Source organism: Lithobates pipiens, unplaced genomic scaffold (genome assembly GCF_037356315.1).
Source record: "Lithobates pipiens isolate NorthernLeopardFrog02 unplaced genomic scaffold, aLitPip1_a1.2 Scaffold_1, whole genome shotgun sequence".
Taxonomy (NCBI): Eukaryota; Metazoa; Chordata; class Amphibia; order Anura; family Ranidae; genus Lithobates; species Lithobates pipiens.
Genome location: NW_027507685.1, coordinates 72,315,715 through 72,334,910, shown reverse-complemented (window position 1 = coordinate 72,334,910; position 19,196 = coordinate 72,315,715).

The following is a 19,196-nucleotide window of genomic DNA, read 5'->3' as shown; positions in this document are numbered from 1 at the left end:
AGAAATCCCTGCCAATTGTTGCAATGTCTGAAATAAGTTGTTTTCAAATTCTCTTCCTTGGTCATGGTGGAGTTTCTCTGGATAGCCAAAACGTGGTATGAAATCTTGAAAGATCTTTTCTGCCGCCATTTTTCCAGATTTGTTCTTAGTTGGATACGCTTGTGCAAAGCGTGTGAAATGGTCAACTATTACAAGTATATACTCATATCCTCCTTTGCTTTTCTCCAAGTGAAGATAATCAATGGATACTAACTCCAAAGGTGAACTGGTAGTAATCGAACCCATAGGTGCTCTTTCGGTGATATTTGGACGCTTTTGTTTGATGCAGCTGCACTTCTTCAGCACATATTCATCAATGTCTTTTTGCATAAATGGCCAGTAAAATCGTTCACGTGCTAGGTGGGTTACCTTGTCAGTACCAATGTGACCCATGTCATCATGAAGATTTCTTAAGACCAATGGTTTTAACTTTTCTGGTAGAACTAGCTGTTTTCGGGTTCCAGAGTGTCGGTAGAGGATTCCTTCATCGACTCTGAGTTTATTCCATTCATGTATCAAACGTCTTGTTTTGCTGGTCATACTCTCCTTTTCTTTGTGGTTTGGAATCCATTCGTTCTCCTTAAGCCAGACCACTTCTCTAATGTTGGTATTGTCTTGTTGTAATGCTCTGATATTCTCCTGAGTCATTGGGCAGATTGTCTGTCCTTTCAGCAATTCTTCGGCCACATCACTTTCTGAGTGAAGAGTCAATGAAGTCACCCATAATGCCTCTTCTTCGTCAACAGCTTTGCTCCCTTGCCACATAGCTGACACAACCTCAGATGGTACAAGCTCTGTGTACTCACTCAGATTCTTTGTGAGTTCCACCGGAAATCGTGACAGTGTATCTGCGTCTGCATTCTGTTTACCTGGCCTGTACTTGATATCGAAGTGGAAATCAGCCAACTCGCCAACCCAGCGATGACCCACAGCATTCAGTCTGGCAGTACTCAATACATATGTCAATGGGTTGTTGTCTGTGTAAACGGTGAATGTTGGAGCGTAGTACAAGTAATCTCTGAATTTGTCACAGACTGCCCACTTGAGAGCTAAAAACTCAAGTTTACCAGAGTGAAGATGGTAATTGCGCTCTGCTGGAGTCAATGTTCTGGAGCCAAACCCAATAACACGAAGTTTTTCTCCTTGTCGTTGGTATAGTACAGCACCTAGGCCTTCATTGGAAGCATCAGTGTGTAAGACGAAGGGTAAGTCAAAATCAGGGTATGCTAGAATTGGTGGATTGGTTAGCATGTCCACCAGTCTGGATACTACAGCTTGATGTTTGGGTGTCCATTGAATCAGTGTTTTAGATGGCACTTGTGCTTTGTTCCTGTTTTTCTTCATAGATTCCATCCGATTGTTTTTGGGGATGGATGTAGCAGATTCTTTCTCAGTGTTCTGCAAAAGTTCATACAGTGGTTTAGCAAGTCGAGAGAAATCTTGAATGAAGGACCTGTAGTAGCTCAGGAATCCTAACAAAGATCTGACTCCTCCCACTGTTTTGGGTTCTTTCCTTTTCAAATGTAATACCGCTTCAAGATCTTTTGGGTCAATTTTTATGCCTTCTTCTGACACCATTCGTCCAAGGTATCGAATCTGTCGTTTAAAGAGTTCACACTTCTTCGGTCTAAGTTTGATACCATGCTCACGCATTCGACTAAGCACTTGCCTAATATCATTGACATGCTCCTGAAAAGTTTTGGAGTAGCAAAGTACGTCATCCAAGTATGGAGAACAACATTTGTCTCTGATGCCCTCTAATACATTCTCCATGCATCTCTGAAAAGCTGCTGGGGCATTCGCTAATCCAAATGGAATACGGTTCCACTCCAGGAGTCCCCAGGGGGTGCTGAAAGCCGTCAGATGTCTGGAGTCTTCATGCACAAAGCCTTGATGATACGCACTACCCTGGTCCAGGATTGAGAACCACGTAAATCCTCCTAAGCTATTCAGCAGATCTTGTATTCTGGGTAGTGGATGTCTATCTGGGATAGTCTTTCGGTTTAACTCCCTAAAGTCAACACATAGTCGTAGGCTACTGTCCTTCTTTCGAACACAAACAACTGGTGATGAGTATGCGGAAGAAGATTTTGTTACCCAACCTCGGTCAAGAAGGTTTTGGATATATTCTTTCACTTCTTTGTATAGGGGTTTCGGTATCGAATTGTAGCGTTTCTGGACAGGAGTTTCATCTTTCAGATTTATCCTCAGTTTCAGGTTAGGGATGCATCCTATGTCTCCCTCATCTCGAGCAAAGACATCTGATTCATCATATAACATTTGTCTCGCTATCTCCTGTTCTTCTTCTGAGAGATCTTCCAAATTGACAGGTGGGTGCCACTTAACAGATTTGTTAGTGGGTAGCTGATTTCCAGTGTCCACTTGATTCAACTGGTTTACATGAAACACCCTTTTCTTCTGGTCAATTCCCTTTCCATCGTCTTTGTTTGGAGACAATGGTAGAATCTCAGCTGCTGGAGAAATGGTACCCAATACTGTTCTGGGTGGAAGGTAGATGTCATGTTGAGCACGATTCAGTATAGGTATCTTCACCAGTTTAGAGAACCCATTTGGCACATCTACCACTGAAGGAAATAGTTCAAGTCCTTCCTCAACTGGATATTCGGGAAGTGGTTCAAATGGCATGATTCCTCCTTTCGGCCACGCTCTAATTCTGCATTTGACTTCACAGAGCTCGCCTCCTTTAATCTGGAGTCCCTTCTTCCCCACTTTGACCATACGACTATCGAATATTTCTCCTGGGTCAGTTGCTTGACTGACAGCATTTACAATGTTATTCGCTACACTCTGTCTTACTTTCATAGCTTCACTCAGCAAAATAGTCAGGTTTTGGGTGCTGTTTGGTCGGTCACGTTTTTCTCTGATCAATTCTTCGATAACATTAAACCCAAGAATTGGATTGTCATTACAGCAGTCACTCACCAGCATTGGCACATAAATGGCTGAGTTTCTATGTCCACTACTTTCGAATTCCAGGCAGACTTCAATCCATCCGATGAATGGAATGAGAGAACCATTTGCAGCTGTAATGGATAAGTTGTCATCACAAAGTAAATCTTGTATGTGCCTAATGGAGACACTGGGTAGAAACTTTTCTAACCATGCCTTCCCGACAATGCTGACCTGAGCTCCTGTATCCATCAACATGTCAACCGGAACACCATTCATCCGACATGACAGTAGGCATTTTCCTCCAATTAATTGTGCTACGTGTTGTTTGGAGAATCCATTCTCTTTTGGGAGTGTTCTAGTTGACCGGTGGGTGAATACCCTGTTTACCTTAGCATGGGACAGATCATTTGAGGTGGTCACTGGTTGTCCCTTTCCCAGTGACCGTCTGTCGTTTCCCGACTGCCTTCTTTTCTTCAAGCAATCAACCGCTCTGTGTCCTGTCCAACCACAGTAGAAACAATGGTAGCAGTTCTGACTCTCTCGTTTAATGCAATCATCACACCTGGGCTTGCAGTGAGTTGTATCTGGAACTTGAACATTGGTTAGTGGCTTAGTCATTTGGTTTCCAACAATAGGAGTTAGCTTCATCATCTTTTCCAGGTTCTTTGTGAGAGCAGAGACCTGTGTTGTTAGTTCCATTAATGCAGTGTGATTTGCTTTAACATCTCCCTCAACTCTCTGTTGCAAGGTGTCTTTTTCACTATTACCTGGTGTCTGTGATGAATGAACAGTAATAGGTTTATGTTTAGGTGCACTGTTTAAGCGTCTCTGCCTTTCTGTTTCCTCATCAACTGATCTGGTGACTTGCTCTATGATAAAGTCATCCGTTACTGTCAAATCAGACACATAAGGCTTGATATCTCGTCTAACATTAGAATTTTTCTCATTTAGTCCCTGATACAGTGTATGAAGGAATATGCCTTGCACCAGTTTTTTGTCATAGTTAAACTCTTGCCTATCATGTTGTGATGTAGACAGAACTTTTTGTTTTAACCCCACTAGCCTGTAAACAAATTGTTGTGCTGTTTCTCTTTCTTGCTGGGCAGCATTGCTAAGGTCCTGAAATAACTCATTACCACTTCGTTCTCTCATATGTGACTTCAAAAACCTTTTCAATTCAGCAACAGTAAGATCATCTTTGTCAGTCAACATATCTTTAAAATTACCAGGTTTTATTATTCTCAACACTGTGCGTATAATTTCAGATTCAGGGAATTTTTCTGTTAGACCCTCGTCAATTTGTCTGCACACGCTACTGTAACTCATGTCCGAACCATGATCTGAAATTACACCACCATGCATTTTAAATTCTCTACGTGGCAATAAAGCAACAACATCAGTTAATCTCACCACCTCCGATACCTGTTCAGTCCTTGCAGTTCCACTACTTATTTTTTTTGCAGCAGTTGCAATGTCCACAGTTGGTGTACTTTCCTTGTTAAGTTTTAGTTCATTGATCTTGTCTTGGATGATGAGTAGGTAAGACATACCTTGATCTTCCAACTTTTCCAGCTGATCACTTCTCAAGTAGTCTTCAATAAATTCAACAAGTTCCATTTCGTTGGTACCAGTCACTGATGGAACGTCCACGTCTCTTTCATCTCCCAGCGTAATAGCAAGGCTATGCAGCTGTTCTTCATTAAGCAGATGAATTTGTTTCTGGATATCCCACATCAGCGCACGACGAGGAGACACCATCTCTGTTGCAATCTAAAGACTTGCACTCACAAGGCAGACGACACTCACGACTCTCCTTGTAGCTCTGTAGCAGGCTCACGCTTGTCTCGCGCTTCCTTCTCACTGGTAACACAACGAATCCCGGCACACGAGCCCCCAAAATGTTACCGGCCTCAAAATGTGAATTAAGAGAGCCGATGATTGTAGACGCGATGAGATAAGGTGATCAGCTTGGCGTGGACTGCAAAGAATCACACAAACAGCATGAGATATGACCACTGACTTTATGGCTGGAAGTAGTTTAATTTCCAGTCACATGGTGTGTGGCCTTATATAGACTCTGTTTGTGTACCTTCTCTGCCATCTACTGGTTATTAATAGAATAGAAGGGATATGTTTAGAAATATAAAAAAAAAATGAATATGTACTTTGCTTTGGGGTGTCTGTTTTGTGACCATATAAACCCCAGTCCGTCACACTGGTCTGGGGCCATCTCTTTGCTGGTCTGGAGATGTCTCTTTGCTGGTCTGGAGTCATCTTTGCTAGTTTGGGGATGTCTCTTTGTAGAATTGAGGATGGTTCTCGGGATGAATATCTGGTCACCAACCACCCCTGCGAATGCCTGCCCCACATCTCTGACCTGCTCTCCCCCCAGGGACTGGGCTGCCCAGTTTAAAATGCCCGGGCCTCATTCTTGTCCCAGTCCGGGCCTGCGCAAAACCTCTCTATCAATAAACAATTTTCATATCTGTTTTGTGTTATGCAGATTCTAATATGCAGTATTTTACTGCTATTTCCAGACTTAGCGCTTCCCATAGAAATCTTGTCTCTTTCCTGTACATGCTAAGAGCAGCTCCCTATATATTTTGACATTTCAAAGTCCTACAACATATTTGTGACCTCCTTTATTCCTTCCAGCAAAGCAACCTTTTCCTTGTTAGTGCTAGCAACTATAAGCTGCTTCTCAACCGTTCAAATCTTCCCCTTTCTGACATCAGCCCCCCCCCCCCCCCCATCTTATCTTATGTAATATAAGTTACCTTAACTTATGTTATTGGCTGAGAGATGACAAAAAAAAAATGAACCCTGCAGGTTAGACTCTCTAAATTAGGCCAACTAATATGTATATCTATAAGGTTTCATGGAAGCAGTTAGCCCTTTAAGTTATTTATTTTTCCATACTCTTACACTGCACTCCTGGTGGGCTCCAGACATCTGGCACTGTGGTCTGGAGTGACAAAATACATTATGTGGTTTGATTTTATGGATTATAGCATCTTCAAGGACAATGATTCACCAGAGTGATTTTTATAAAGCTTTATAACCTGAGTTTAAATTTTATTTAATGATTGAAGCTCTTTGTGTTGTGTTATTTAAGACATGACTATGGTATTAACTATGGCTGAACCCGTTACCAATAGTCCATCCCACCCCCTAATGATCACACAACACAGGGGTGGAGTGAATTGGCCACAACAGCCATTCTTATTTTTATTAACCAATATATAAATTTTATAATTAACATAAATAACGTAATAACCTTTTTACCTATATATCTATATATCGCTTTTCCGTTTTATCACCACCATGGGGCACAAGGTCCAATAGGCATAACACATGACTGTACCTGCTAGCCACTTCTCAGGCCTCAAGTCGCTAAAGCCTCCGACTCAGAGACAACTAGCAGGTACCCATATACCAACTGGGAGCCGCCCTCAGACGGGTCCCTAAACCATGCCCTTTAGGTGCCCATATGACCTTCAGAAGTACCTTGCACCCCGCCAAACAACCACCAACCAGTATTCCTGCCCCCCTTTCCCTACCATCACCACCATCTCCTCCAATCTTAGGGCGGGTGGGTGGGAAGCTCCTTACCCTCACGGCTCCTCGTGCAGACTGGCCCTTCCCCTTCCGCTTCCTGCCTCACTGAGTATGGAGCCCATCCATACTCTAAGCTGTCTAGCCCCCGGCATTCACCCCTTGCCTGGCTCCGCCCCGTTAACCCCTGTCAATGCGGCCCTCCGCCGAATACCTTCGGCATTGCTCCGTGCCTCTCTTGACTATGATATTAACTATGGCTGAACTCGTTACCAATAGCCCATCCCACCCCCTAATGATCACACAACACAGGGGTGGAGTGAATTGGCCACAACAGCCATTCTTATTTTTATTAACCAATATATACATTTTATAATTAACATAAATAACGTAATAACCTTTTTACCTATATATCTATATATCTCTTTTCCGTTTTATCACCACCATGGGGCACAAGGTCCAATAGGCATAACACATGACTGTACCTGCTAGCCACTTCTCAGGCCTCAAGTCGCTAAAGCCTCCGACTCAGAGACAACTAGCAGGTACCCATATACCAACTGGGAGCCACCCTGCCCTTTAGGTGCCCATATGACCTTCAGAAGTACCTTGCACCCCGCCACCGCCACTCAAACCTGACACCTTAGGTTTGAGAGGCCCTCCACACCCTCAGGGCCCTCTGCACACCCTCCTCCAAACCCAGAGACCACATGTCGATTTCCACATCGGTCAAATGCACACCATCCCCTCGCAAATATCTCCAGGGCTCCTCCTCAAGCTCATGGTGTCTCACCGCTAAACCCCCATTCCTCCTCAAGAATCTGGCCACCTCCCGATTAATTTTTACCCTGGACCTATTGATGCCCACCACAGACCTGGCCCACCTCCATTGCATGCGTGCTACCATGTCAGACCAGACTATGAGCAAGTCCGGGTAATCCATGCGCAGCCGCAAAAAATCTAATTTAATGTCCCGGATGAGCTCCCACATGGACCTCAGCCCCAAATCATTCCCCCCAGCATGAAGCACCAAAACATCGGGGGGCCTGTCCAGCCTAGCATAATGTTCAAAATCCGGAACAATTCGGCTCCACAGCAGGCCGGGCCTACCGATCCACCGAACCACAGCCTCTTCCCGGGAAATGCCCAGTTGACGTCCGTCAGGTCGTACGTCAGCTCTTCTCGCTCCCCAGTGGACATACGAGTGTCCCATTATCCAAATAAGGCAGGAGCCCCTGTCTGAAAAGAAAAAAACAACACACCACATCCCCAGTATTAAAGGTGCCGAAACCATCCTCCCCCTTTTACCATAACCGAGGGGACAAACAGGACAACATACATACCCCGACTAACCACACAAATATTCACTCAAAGTAACTGTGGACGAACATACAGGCGGAAACGCCTTGATTCCCACCTGCCGATGCGCCGTAATACCCCCTCGCTTAACCCCCAGCGGACTGCCTCAGTAGCTGCCCAATCCGAAGGGCAAAACCCCAATACCCCCAGACATGTCCTGAACACTGCTGTAAACTGATACCTAGACAATGCCAAACCATCCGCATGCAACAGAAGGGGTCCTGACCCAGCTGGGCAAGACTCCAGGAAACGAGCCACCACCTGTACCGGGCAAACCGGAGACCCGTCCACACCAAATAACTCCACCCTCGCCCCCCGCCCGACCTGGTCAGTCTTGGACCTCCGGATCCAAAAAAACACTGAAACACCGCTGCAATGCACATCGGCAGACTACAATCCATCAAACCCCTTTTCCGATGAAGCAACCAATTCCCCGATACGCAGCGCCCCAAAAAATGCCAAGGAAAAAGCCGTCTTAAACAGCAGGACCTCATAGTCCGATGAACACACTCCTGGCAGCACCTGAAACAACGCTCCCAACAACTCAAAAGACACCGGGCGGCGACAATCCGCCGATCGACGGCCCCGGCGGTATCCCTTAACCGCTTGCCGCACCAAAAATCCTTAGTGCAATCCTTGCGACCCATCAACTTAAACAAGAACGCCAACCCCGCTAACTTACTGTTCAATGTCAACACCGAAACTCCCATTTCTACATTCCGTCCGATAAAATACAACACCAAAAATACCTCGTCCCTGACATCAACCACCTCATCCAAAGTCCGAACCATACCAAACCACTCTTCCCAGGCTTTTGAATATGTGGACCAGGTCGCCTCACTCACCGACCGTCGAATCGAGTCACTCCAAGGCAATCCGCCACAGCCATGCCGGACAAGGAACTCCCGATTGCGCCGCTCCCGGCGCCAACAAACGAAACTTGTCCCACTGAGAGAAAGAGCATCGGCCAATGAATTAGTGCACCCCAGGACATGAACAGCATAAACAAAAGCATTGCATCGCAAACATGCCAACACCAGATGCCTCAACAAACGTACCACCGGTGGCGAGGACGCTGACATACTATTAATCGCCTGCACCACCGCCATGTTATCACAATTAAAACTGATTTTTTTGTTACAAAACTGTGACCCCCAAAGCTCCACCGCTAGCACAACCGGAAATAGTTCCAGAAGGGCCAAATTCCGAGTAAATGCCGCCTCACGCCATTCCAACGGCCATGTGCCCGCACTCCACTGGCCCCCAAAATACGCCCCATAACCTGCTGATCCCGCTGCATCCGTGAACAGCTCCAAGTCATAACTGGACAATGCTTCCGACATCCACATAGACCTGCCGTTATAAGAATCCAAAAAGGATTCCCAAACCCCCAGATCAGCCTTATGTTCCCGCGTCAAGCGAATGTGATGCCCTGGCGCTGAAACCCCCGCTGTAGCTGCCGCCAGCCGGCGGTTAAAAACCCTGCCCATCGGCATGATTCGACAAGCAAAGTTGAGCTTCCCCAGAAGCGACTGAAGCAGTCGCAGCGTCAACTTACCAGCACCCCGCGCCGCAACCACCGCCGCCCGCAAGTCGGTCAACTTGTCCTCCGGGAGGCGGCATTCCATGGCCACCGTATCAATCAAAATCCAGAAAAAACACAAGGCCGTCACTGGGCCTTCTGTTTTTTCCGCTGCCAGCAGAATGCCAAAGCGTTCCGCCATGTGCTGCACAGTAGCCAACAAAATCCTACACTGCTTAGATTCGGCCGGCCCAATACACAAGAAATCATCTGAGTAGTGGATGACCGACTGAAGCCCAGCCACTTCCCGGACCACCCACTCGAAGAAAGAACTAAAAGTTTCAAACAAGGAACATGAAATGGAGCACCCCATGGGCAAACACTGATCAACAAAGTATGACCCCTGCCACTTGCAACCCAACAAATGAAAACTGTCCGGATGCACCGGCAACAATCTAAACGCGGATTCAATATCCGTTTTCGCCAATAAAGCTCCCTGCCCATATGCTCGAACCCAACGCACCGCCGCGTCGAAGGAAGTGTAAGAAACTGAACATAGATCTGCATCTATGAACTCGTTCACCGAAACTACCAACCTATCCAGCGGCGGGGAGGAAAAAGGACCAGCCATGCGTCCCAACTCCACCTCCTTCGCTAACTTCGCAGACACCACCTCTGGATGGGCCAACGCTGACTTCAAATTATCTGCAGGAGGTGGTGGTTGTGCCAGTCTACATGGAATCCGAAAGTCCTCGACGAATCCTGAAACCAGCAGCTCCGCCGCCTCCCTCCGCGGATACCTACCTAGAAATGGGCGCATCCTTGTTATGCTCACTGGCGTCTTCCTTTTTTCCTGCAAGCTCCCCCTTTCCACCCTTGCCTCGTTGTGCACATCTAGTAAAGGAATGGGAGCCACCGCAGCCTGAGCACTCGTGTTTAAATTTGCATGTGGTGCCGAACTTGCAAGTCCCTTCGCTGAAATCCCAACAACACCCCTTACGTTTGTTGGCCGACTGTCCTGAGGCAGAAGACCCGCCGGCCCCCGCCTGAAAAAACGAATTTCCAGGCTGCACCGAAGTCATGAGACGCATCCAAAGACTAATGTCCTTGTGATCCCAACGCAATGACGGACGGACCGCCTTTCTCTGACGGAACTGCTCATCGTACCTGAGCCAAGCCAAACCCCCGTAAACCCGGTGAGCTTCCCCTATCGCATCGAGGTAACAAAAAAGCGCGGAGCAGTTTTCCGGCGCCCTTTCGCCCACCACACTAGCTAGAATGGCAAACGCTTGAAGCCAATTAGCAAATGATCGGGGGATGAGCCTGTATCTCCTCTTCTCCTCCTCCTCCTTCTTGCTGTCATCCAACTTACCTCTGTCCAGATTAAATTTCTCTAGTGGAAGAAGCGAAAAGATCTCAACATACTCCCCTCGCCATATCTTTTCGCGAACCTCCTGCTTCAGGTGTGCTCCCAGTGGCCCTTCAAAACAAACGTACACCTCACATTTGGCAGAATCTGCCAAACGCACCCTGTCCACTTCCTTCTCCTTCGACTTACCTTGGTCGCCATCCGCCGCACTTGCGACTCCAGCTCCGGCTCCCTGTGCCCCCCCCCCGTCCCCGGGCCAGTAGGCGCCCCCACAGCTGCCAATGGCGTGACCGGCACCACACCTGACGCCCCGGATCCCCCGGGCCCCGTTCCACTCCTGATCGCATCCGAAGAAGGTACCCAAGCCGCCGTGGGCAACGCAGCACCCTGTGCCGGAACCAGCCACCCCAAGATATCTCTCAAACCCGCCAGTAACAGCGCCAGATCCTGTGAACCGGACCCTGGCCCTCCTGAATCCAACCCCCCCTGTCCCTGAGACAGACACACCATGCTCCCCACCCCCAGCACTCACACCCCCAGCCCCAGGCGCACACATAGAAGACAACAAAGGGTGGCCATACGAACGCTTACCAGGCTGCCGCAGAATCGGACCTCCACGAGCCGTCGTCACGCTCTCCATCGCTGCCGGCACCGGAACGGACTCGTCTTCGCTCCCATCTTCCAGCTCTCCCTCCGACAAGGGGGCGTCCTCCCGATCTCCAACACTGCCCGGGCCCGAAACTACCGACTGCTGGACGCCGCCGTGGCCGTCCGTGCTGTCACTCCTCGACATAGTCCAGGAGGGCCCAGGCTGTTCCTCATCACTGACCTGACAGGCACTCCGCAGGGACGGTGCCGCTCTCGCCCTGCCTCTCGCAGTTCCACTCCGGCCACCCCTAGCTGACCCACCACCATCCGATCCCTCGCCCCTTCCTGAAAGGGGGGGGCACCAGCCGTTCCAGGCATCAGGCTGATCCCCGAATCCATTGCTCCCCCCCCGCCGAGCCACCTGGGCATCATCAGAGGCCGACCCGGGCGCCGCACTGCGGCTCTGATCCCCCGCAGAGGAATGGGCTGCGGGCGATCCCCCCGCCCCATCCCGCGAGTCCTGCCGGGGCATCGGATTCCTCCCGGGCCTAACCGCCCCCGCCTGAGTACGGCGTTTGCGTGCAGGCGCCGGAGGGTCCCTAGAGGCTCGCTCAGTGGGGCTCCTAGCGCGGCGCTGGACTCTGGAGGAGAGTTCCGGGCTGAAGCGCTCTGGAGGCCTAGACCTCCTGGGCCATGATACAGCAGGGGTTGCAGGGACATCCCCCCCGTTTCCGGCTCCTGTCAATAACCCCCCCACCTGGGCATGCAGCCAATCGGTGCCGTGCACCGCCGCCGCAGCCCGCAGCTGCTGTAACAGCCGCTCAACGTCCGCCATGGCCGGCCGTACGAGCAGCAGCAAGCGTCTTTTTTTTTTTCTTGTATAATATCGCGGCCACTCGAGTGCCCCCCGCGGCGGCTCCTCGTGCAGACTGGCCACTCCCCTTCCGCTTCCTGCCTCACTGAGTATGGAGCCCGCCCATACTCTAAGCTGTCCAGCCCCCGGCATTCACCCCTTGCCTGGCTCCGCCCTGTTAACCCCTGTCATGCCGGCCCTCCGCCGAATACCTTCGGCATTGCTCCGTGCCTCTCTTTAGTCAAATAATGGCACCATTTATATGTATCTAGGTATTATCAGAAGCTTAAGTAGGCTTAAGTAGTTTTGGTCCTAATTAATTTAATAAATTTCATGACCCATGCATTAGGGACATACCTCTCCGTACTTTATTTCCCCTTGTAATTACCCCTTCTTCCCTTCTAATGATTCCTATACCATTATTATCTTAACTTTTACATTCTACCCAAATAATCAGGCCACACAGGAGTTGGAGTATAACTGGCCATAGCAGCCTTTTATTAACACTCTTCAAACCAATAACTTAAATAGCTTTATTAAATATATATATATATAAATATATATATCAACTGTTTGGTAACGGTAATTTTAAAAGAACTCCCAGTCAGTTGGTCTTTGACGGTACCACGTTCCACCTTTTAAACATAACCTTTTTCCACCATTCCACTGCGGGACCAACTTTTTCATACCAGGCCTCCAGCCGTTTATAAGCCTGGAGACAACCACCTTCCCGCAATGCCACCAAATCCCGTATTCCAGCCTACCCTCCGCTGGGATACACCAAAAGGGAGGGCCCATATCCCTATGAGCTCCCCCCCACATTTCCATCATCTGTTTCCTTTTGCCCCATCAAAGACCAAAAGACACCGCCGCTACAGCTGCTATGACGACCCTCATCACCGAACCTGCAAAAGAACAAAACACAGACAAGAACGACCACAAACACAACACACCATCTTATTCTTTTTATTTTTTTTATTTTTTTATTTTTTATAATTTCCTTTTATTTATTTATTTATTCATTTATTTATTTATTTATTTATTTTATTTATTTATTTATTTATTTTTTTTTTGGAAAAACAAAGAGAAAATAAAATTTACAGGGCGGGTGGGTGGGCAACTCTCCTGTACACTGAACACCACGCTGCCGTCTCAGCTCCTCCCCTTCATTTTATCATGCTCCGCCCCCCCTTCTTACTTTTTTCTCTCCGCCCTCCCCTCCTTACTTTTCTCTATTTTATTAACCCCCTACGCTCTTCCCTCAGCATTCGTCATGTCCGGCCCTCCACCCAGCCTCTGGCTTAATTCCGGGCCTTTCTTGACCCATGCATTAGGGACATACCTCTCCGTACTTTATTTCCCCTTGTAATTACCCCTTCTTCCCTTCTAATGATTCCTATACCATTATTATCTTAACTTTTACATTCTACCCAAATAATCAGGCCACACAGGAGTTGGAGTATAACTGGCCATAGCAGCCTTTTATTAACACTCTTCAAACCAATAACTTAAATAGCTTTATTAAATATATATATATATATATAAATATATATATCAACTGTTTGGTAACGGTAATTTTAAAAGAACTCCCAGTCAGTTGGTCTTTGACGGTACCACGTTCCACCTTTTAAACATAACCTTTTTCCACCATTCCACTGCGGGACCAACTTTTTCATACCAGGCCTCCGGCCGTTTATAAGCCTGGAGACAACCACCTTCCCGCAATGCCACCAAATCCCGTATTCCAGCCTACCCTTCCGCTGGGATACACCAAAAGGGAGGGCCCATATCCCTATGAGCTCCCCCCCACATTTCCATCATCTGTTTCCTTTTGCCCCATCAAAGACCAAAAGACACCGCCACAGCCCGCAAGGATGACCCCCTTATCCTTAAGGGCCCCTCCACACCCGCAGGGCCCGTTCAATCCCATCTTGCAACCCCAACCCCAAAGGTCCATGCCCACTGCCGACAGATGGACCCCATCCCCCCCGAAGGTACATACCCACGTTAACCTCCAACTCCACGTGGCGCACCACTAAACCTCCATTACGTTTGATGAACCTCCCCAAAACCTTGTTAACTTTAATACGGGCTTTGTTAAGTCGGACAACAGACCGTGCCCCCCGCCAGGCCGTGCGTGCTACAATGTCAGACCAGACTATGACCATACTCGGGAAATCCCTCCGAAGCATGAGAAAAACACACTTCACGTCCGCTATTAACTCCCGAGTGGACCTAATCCCCAGGTCATTCCCCCCAACATGGAGAACCAGCACAACAGGGGGCCTATCCAGTCTGGCGTACCAGTGTATTTCAGGTATGACCCTACCCCCCTGCATCCCCGGGATACCCAACCACCTGATGCAAGCCTCTCTACGCGGGATCCCCAACTGACGTCCTTCTGGCCTGACATCTGCTCGCCTGGCACCCCAAAAACATAGGAGTGTCCGAGAATCCAGACGAGGCGTGGTAAACCTCCATCTGAAACGACACCGACAAAATCACACAACCCCCTTACACAAGCCCCCACTCACCCCCTGACACCGGAAAACAGCCTACACCAAGTGCGACCGAACATAGGACCTGAAACGCCTGGACTCCCACCGCCCAATCCGTTTTTACCGCAGCCTCGTCCAACCCGCATCTGGCAGCCTCTGTGCCCGCCCCGATGCGGAAGGAGTGCGAAGCAAACTGCGCCCCGTCAAACCCCCCCAACGTCAAACATTTTCTAAACACCGCTATAAATCGGAATCTAGACAGGAAACTCCCATCCTGATGCACTAACAGTGGACCCTCCCCTGGTGGACGAAGCCTCATGAACTCCGTCACCGCCATCACCGGACATATTTCTGAACCCGGCCATGCATACAACCAAACGTCCACACCTTTCCCCTTCTGTTCCGTTTTAGACCTACGCAGTTTCAAACACACGCAACCCTCCCCCAATGCCACATCCTGACCCAACGAACCCCCCCCCCCAACAGTCTTCGCTGGACTGACCAGCTCACCCACCCAGAAAGCCCCGAAAAAAGGCCAAGGAAAAAGCTGTTCGAAATAGCTGAGCTTCATAAACGGACGCACACAAAAACCCCCCAACTGCCGGCCAACCGCCTTCAAAATAACAAAAGTCACCGGCCTCTTTCCGTCCGTCTTCCGATTACCCTTCCTGTACCCCTTCAACGCTTGCCTTACCCAGAAACCGTTTTGTTGCATCCGGTGCTCCCCGCAACTGAAACCAAAATGCCAGCGCCGCCAGCTTCCGTTCAATCCCAGAAACTGACCCTCGCCCCACCATCTGCCTCACCACAACCGAAAAACCAACAGACTATTGTCCGCCCCCCTACCCCCCAGCCCGGCGTCCGCCAGCCGTGAAAAATCCAGCCACTCCCTCCAAACTTTACTGTACGCCGACCAAGTCGACTCGCTCACCGACCGCCTGATCCAACCCGCGGCGATCCCCAAAGCAATTGTCCAAAGCCATGCTGGGCAGGGGATCCCCTCTCTCACCTCTCCCGGAGCCAAGTCCCGAAAGCTCCGCCATTGAAATCGAGACAAGGCATCGGCCAGCTTATTCTCCACCCACGGAACGTGTACGGCATACAGAAATATGTTCCTCTGCAGGCACCGCAGCACCCGGTGGCGCAGCAGCCTGATCACCGGAGGGGAAGAACCCAAAATCCGGTTAATCACCTGCACTACTCCCCTATTATCGCAATTCAACCGAATCTTAAGGTCCTGACAGGACTCACCCCACAATTCCAAAGCCACCACCACCGGAAACAAACTCCAGCAGAACCAGATTCTTAGTCAACCCCACCTCTACCCAAGTCCGCGGCCAGGCCTCCGCACTTCACAGACCTTGAAAATACGCCCCGTATCCCGTCGACCCCGCCGCATCCGTCACCAGCTCCAAGTCAAAGTTACTCACCGGCCCATCCATCCACACAGAACGTCCGTTGTAATCTTCCAAAACGTGTGCCAGACCCGCAAATCCTCCCTATGTTCCCTGGGCAATCTAACGAAATGATTCGTAACAGAGACTCCCGCCGTGGCCGCCGACAGGCGTCGGCAAAACACCCTGCCCATGGGGATGATGCGGCAAGCGAAGTTGAGCTTCCCAACTCCGACTGCAGCTTCCTGAGCTGCACCTTCCGCAGCCCCACCAGCTCATTTATCTCCGTCCGGAGTCCCTCCCCCATTCCATGGCGACCGTGTCCAGCTCAATGCCTAAAAACTCAGCTCAAAACAGGGCGCAGGAGACGGAGCAGCCCATGGGCAAGCATCCATCCACCTAAAACCGATCCTGCCAACAGCACCCCAAAAGACGAAAACTTTCCGGGTGTACCTGCAGCAACCGAAACGCAGACTCAATGTCCGATTTTGCCATGAGAGCTCCCCGCCCAAAATGCCGCACCCAACCCACCGCCGCATCAATGGAAGTGTAAGACACCGTGCAGGCTTCTGAGGCAATTGCGTCATTCACCGAACCCCCCTTCGGAAAAGAAAGGTGGTGAACAAGCCGAACTTATTAGGGTCTTTCTTAGGCACCACCCCCCCAAAGGGGACACCACCAGATCCGGCAACGGCCGATCTGAGAAGGGGCCATTCCTCCTCCCCAACGCCACTTCCTTGGTCAATTTTGCCGAAACCACCCCGGGATGCAACCGCGCGGAACGCAAGGTCCGAGCCATCGGCGGAGCCTCAGACATGGAACACGGAATCTTAAAACCCACCGCAAAACCCTCCCCCAACACCCACGCCGCCTCCCTATTCGGGTACCCATTTTGGAAAGGACGCATCCGTTGCACCTTCACCGGCGTTGTCCCTCTTCAAAGCAGCGACTGCGCCGCGCTTACCCCGCTTGAAGCAACGGGACATTGCGTGGCTCCCCCCACCTCCGGAACACTCGTGTCGGAAATGACAGGACCCTCCAAACTAGCAAGACCCCCCGTTAAATTGCCAGCACACCCCAACCTTCCTGCCCGCCTGAAGTCCCGAGGCGGGGGTTCCCCCCCCCCCCCCCCCCTGAAAACTGCGACGGCGCCCTCGCCGACGACATCAAGCGCAGCCAAAGGCTGATAGCCCTGTAATCCCACCTGATATCCGGCCGAACCGCCCTCCTCTGCCGAAATTGCCCGTCGTATCTTCGCCACGCCGAGCCCCCATAAACCCCATGTGCCCCAAAAAGCGTCCATATAGCAAAAGAGAGCCGAGCAATGCTCCGGAGATTTCTCTCCGATCACGCTGGCCATGATGGCGAACGCCTGCAGCCAGTTCGTGACAGTCTGCGGCATAAGCCTATACTGCCTCTTCTCCTCGCCGTCCTTCTTGGAGTCATCAGGCTCGACCCTATCCAGATTAAATTTCCTAGGGGCAGCAAGGAAAATATCCCCCCATACTCACCCTTGGTGATCTTGTCCCGCACTTCCTGTGTCAGATGTGCCCCAACCACCCCTCATGGCACACATACACCATGCACTTCGCGGCGTCCGCCATCCTCACCACATCCACCCTGGGCACCGCTGCCTCCAACCTGGATTCCCCCCAAGAAGGATTGGAAATGACCGTGTGACCCGCCGGCGGCAGGCTGACCGCCCGCCCCCCACGGACCCACAACGGCAGGCCCCAAAACCACCCCCAGTAGCCCGCACAGCCCCCCCAACAATCCCACACAAAGCATCATCAAAAGCACTATGCGGGAGATGAAAAGTCTTACCTGGCTGCCTGGGTCCGTTCCCGTCAGCCGCTGCTCCGGATGCTCCAGCCGCCGTCCCGAATCTCCTCCTCCAAACCCGATATCGCACCTTCCGAACGCTCTCCTGCCGTAGGTAGCAGAGGCGTGTTCAGCCTGCCGGGCGACTCCACCCCAGCGGCCGTGGATCGACAACTGCTCGTAGAAGCCCGCACACCGTCGTCCCGTCCCCTGGCTCCACTCCGTGCGACCGCCGCCAGCCGACTCCTCACCGGTCCCCCAGCTCTCCCCCTCCCGTCCGCCGCCAAACTTCTCCCATCCAATCGTCCGGGCCTGCCTGCAGCGTCTGGTCGCTGGCGCACAGGCGTGACACTTCGTCTCCCCCGCCGGGTCCCCCCCTGCGGCAAAGACGCCACGCTTCCACGGGTGACCGCCGTTCCCCCCTGCACTGCCCGCGCCGGCGGGTAGCTGGCTCCATCCGCATCTCCAGCCTCTCTCCCCGAGTCCCCCATGAAGAGGATTCCGCCCGGACCCCCCCAGGCACTGTGGCGCCCGAACGGTTTGCAGGGGGAGGGGGGGGCGGCGGGTTCCATCCCCGGGCTCCTAGGGTGGCGCTGGGCTCTGGTGTAGGGGCCTGGTGAAAACGTTCCGGCGGCCTGGCCTGCCGAGCGCGTGGAGTTGGTACCCCCCTGTAGCCGGCCCCCCTCCCGCCGCGGCGGTAATGGCCGCCACCTGGCTCTGCAGCCCGTCCGCCCCACGTGACGCCGCCGCGGCCTGCGGCCGCGAAAACAGCGCGTCCGGATCCGACATGCTATGTCCCGCCGTGCAGAGCTGCAAAAACCCCCCCCCGCCGCTAAGGACACCCCCAACCGAGTCCAGACCTTCCCCCTGAGTAAGTCCGCTGAGTGACCCCCGCCGCCCACGGCGCGCATACCGCAAAAACGCAGCACCATCACGAAGCAGGTCCTACCTCTGGCAACTCTCCTGTACACTGAACACCACGCTGCCGTCTCAGCTCCTCCCCTTCCTTTTATCATGCTCCGCCCCCCCTTCTTACTTTTTTCTCTCCGCCCTCCCCTCCTTACTTTTCTCTATTTTATTAACCCCCTACGCTCTTCCCTCAGCATTCGTCATGTCCGGCCCTCCACCCAGCCTCTGGCTTAATTCCGGGCCTTTCTCATCTGCTTTATGCATTGTTGGTCACTCAATCCAGGAGTGTCGGACAGGTAAATGACTCATCATTTAATGTCTTCTGGGTTAGGCCTTTTTTTCTCCCTTTCTTTAACAGTGTGACACAATATTGTGC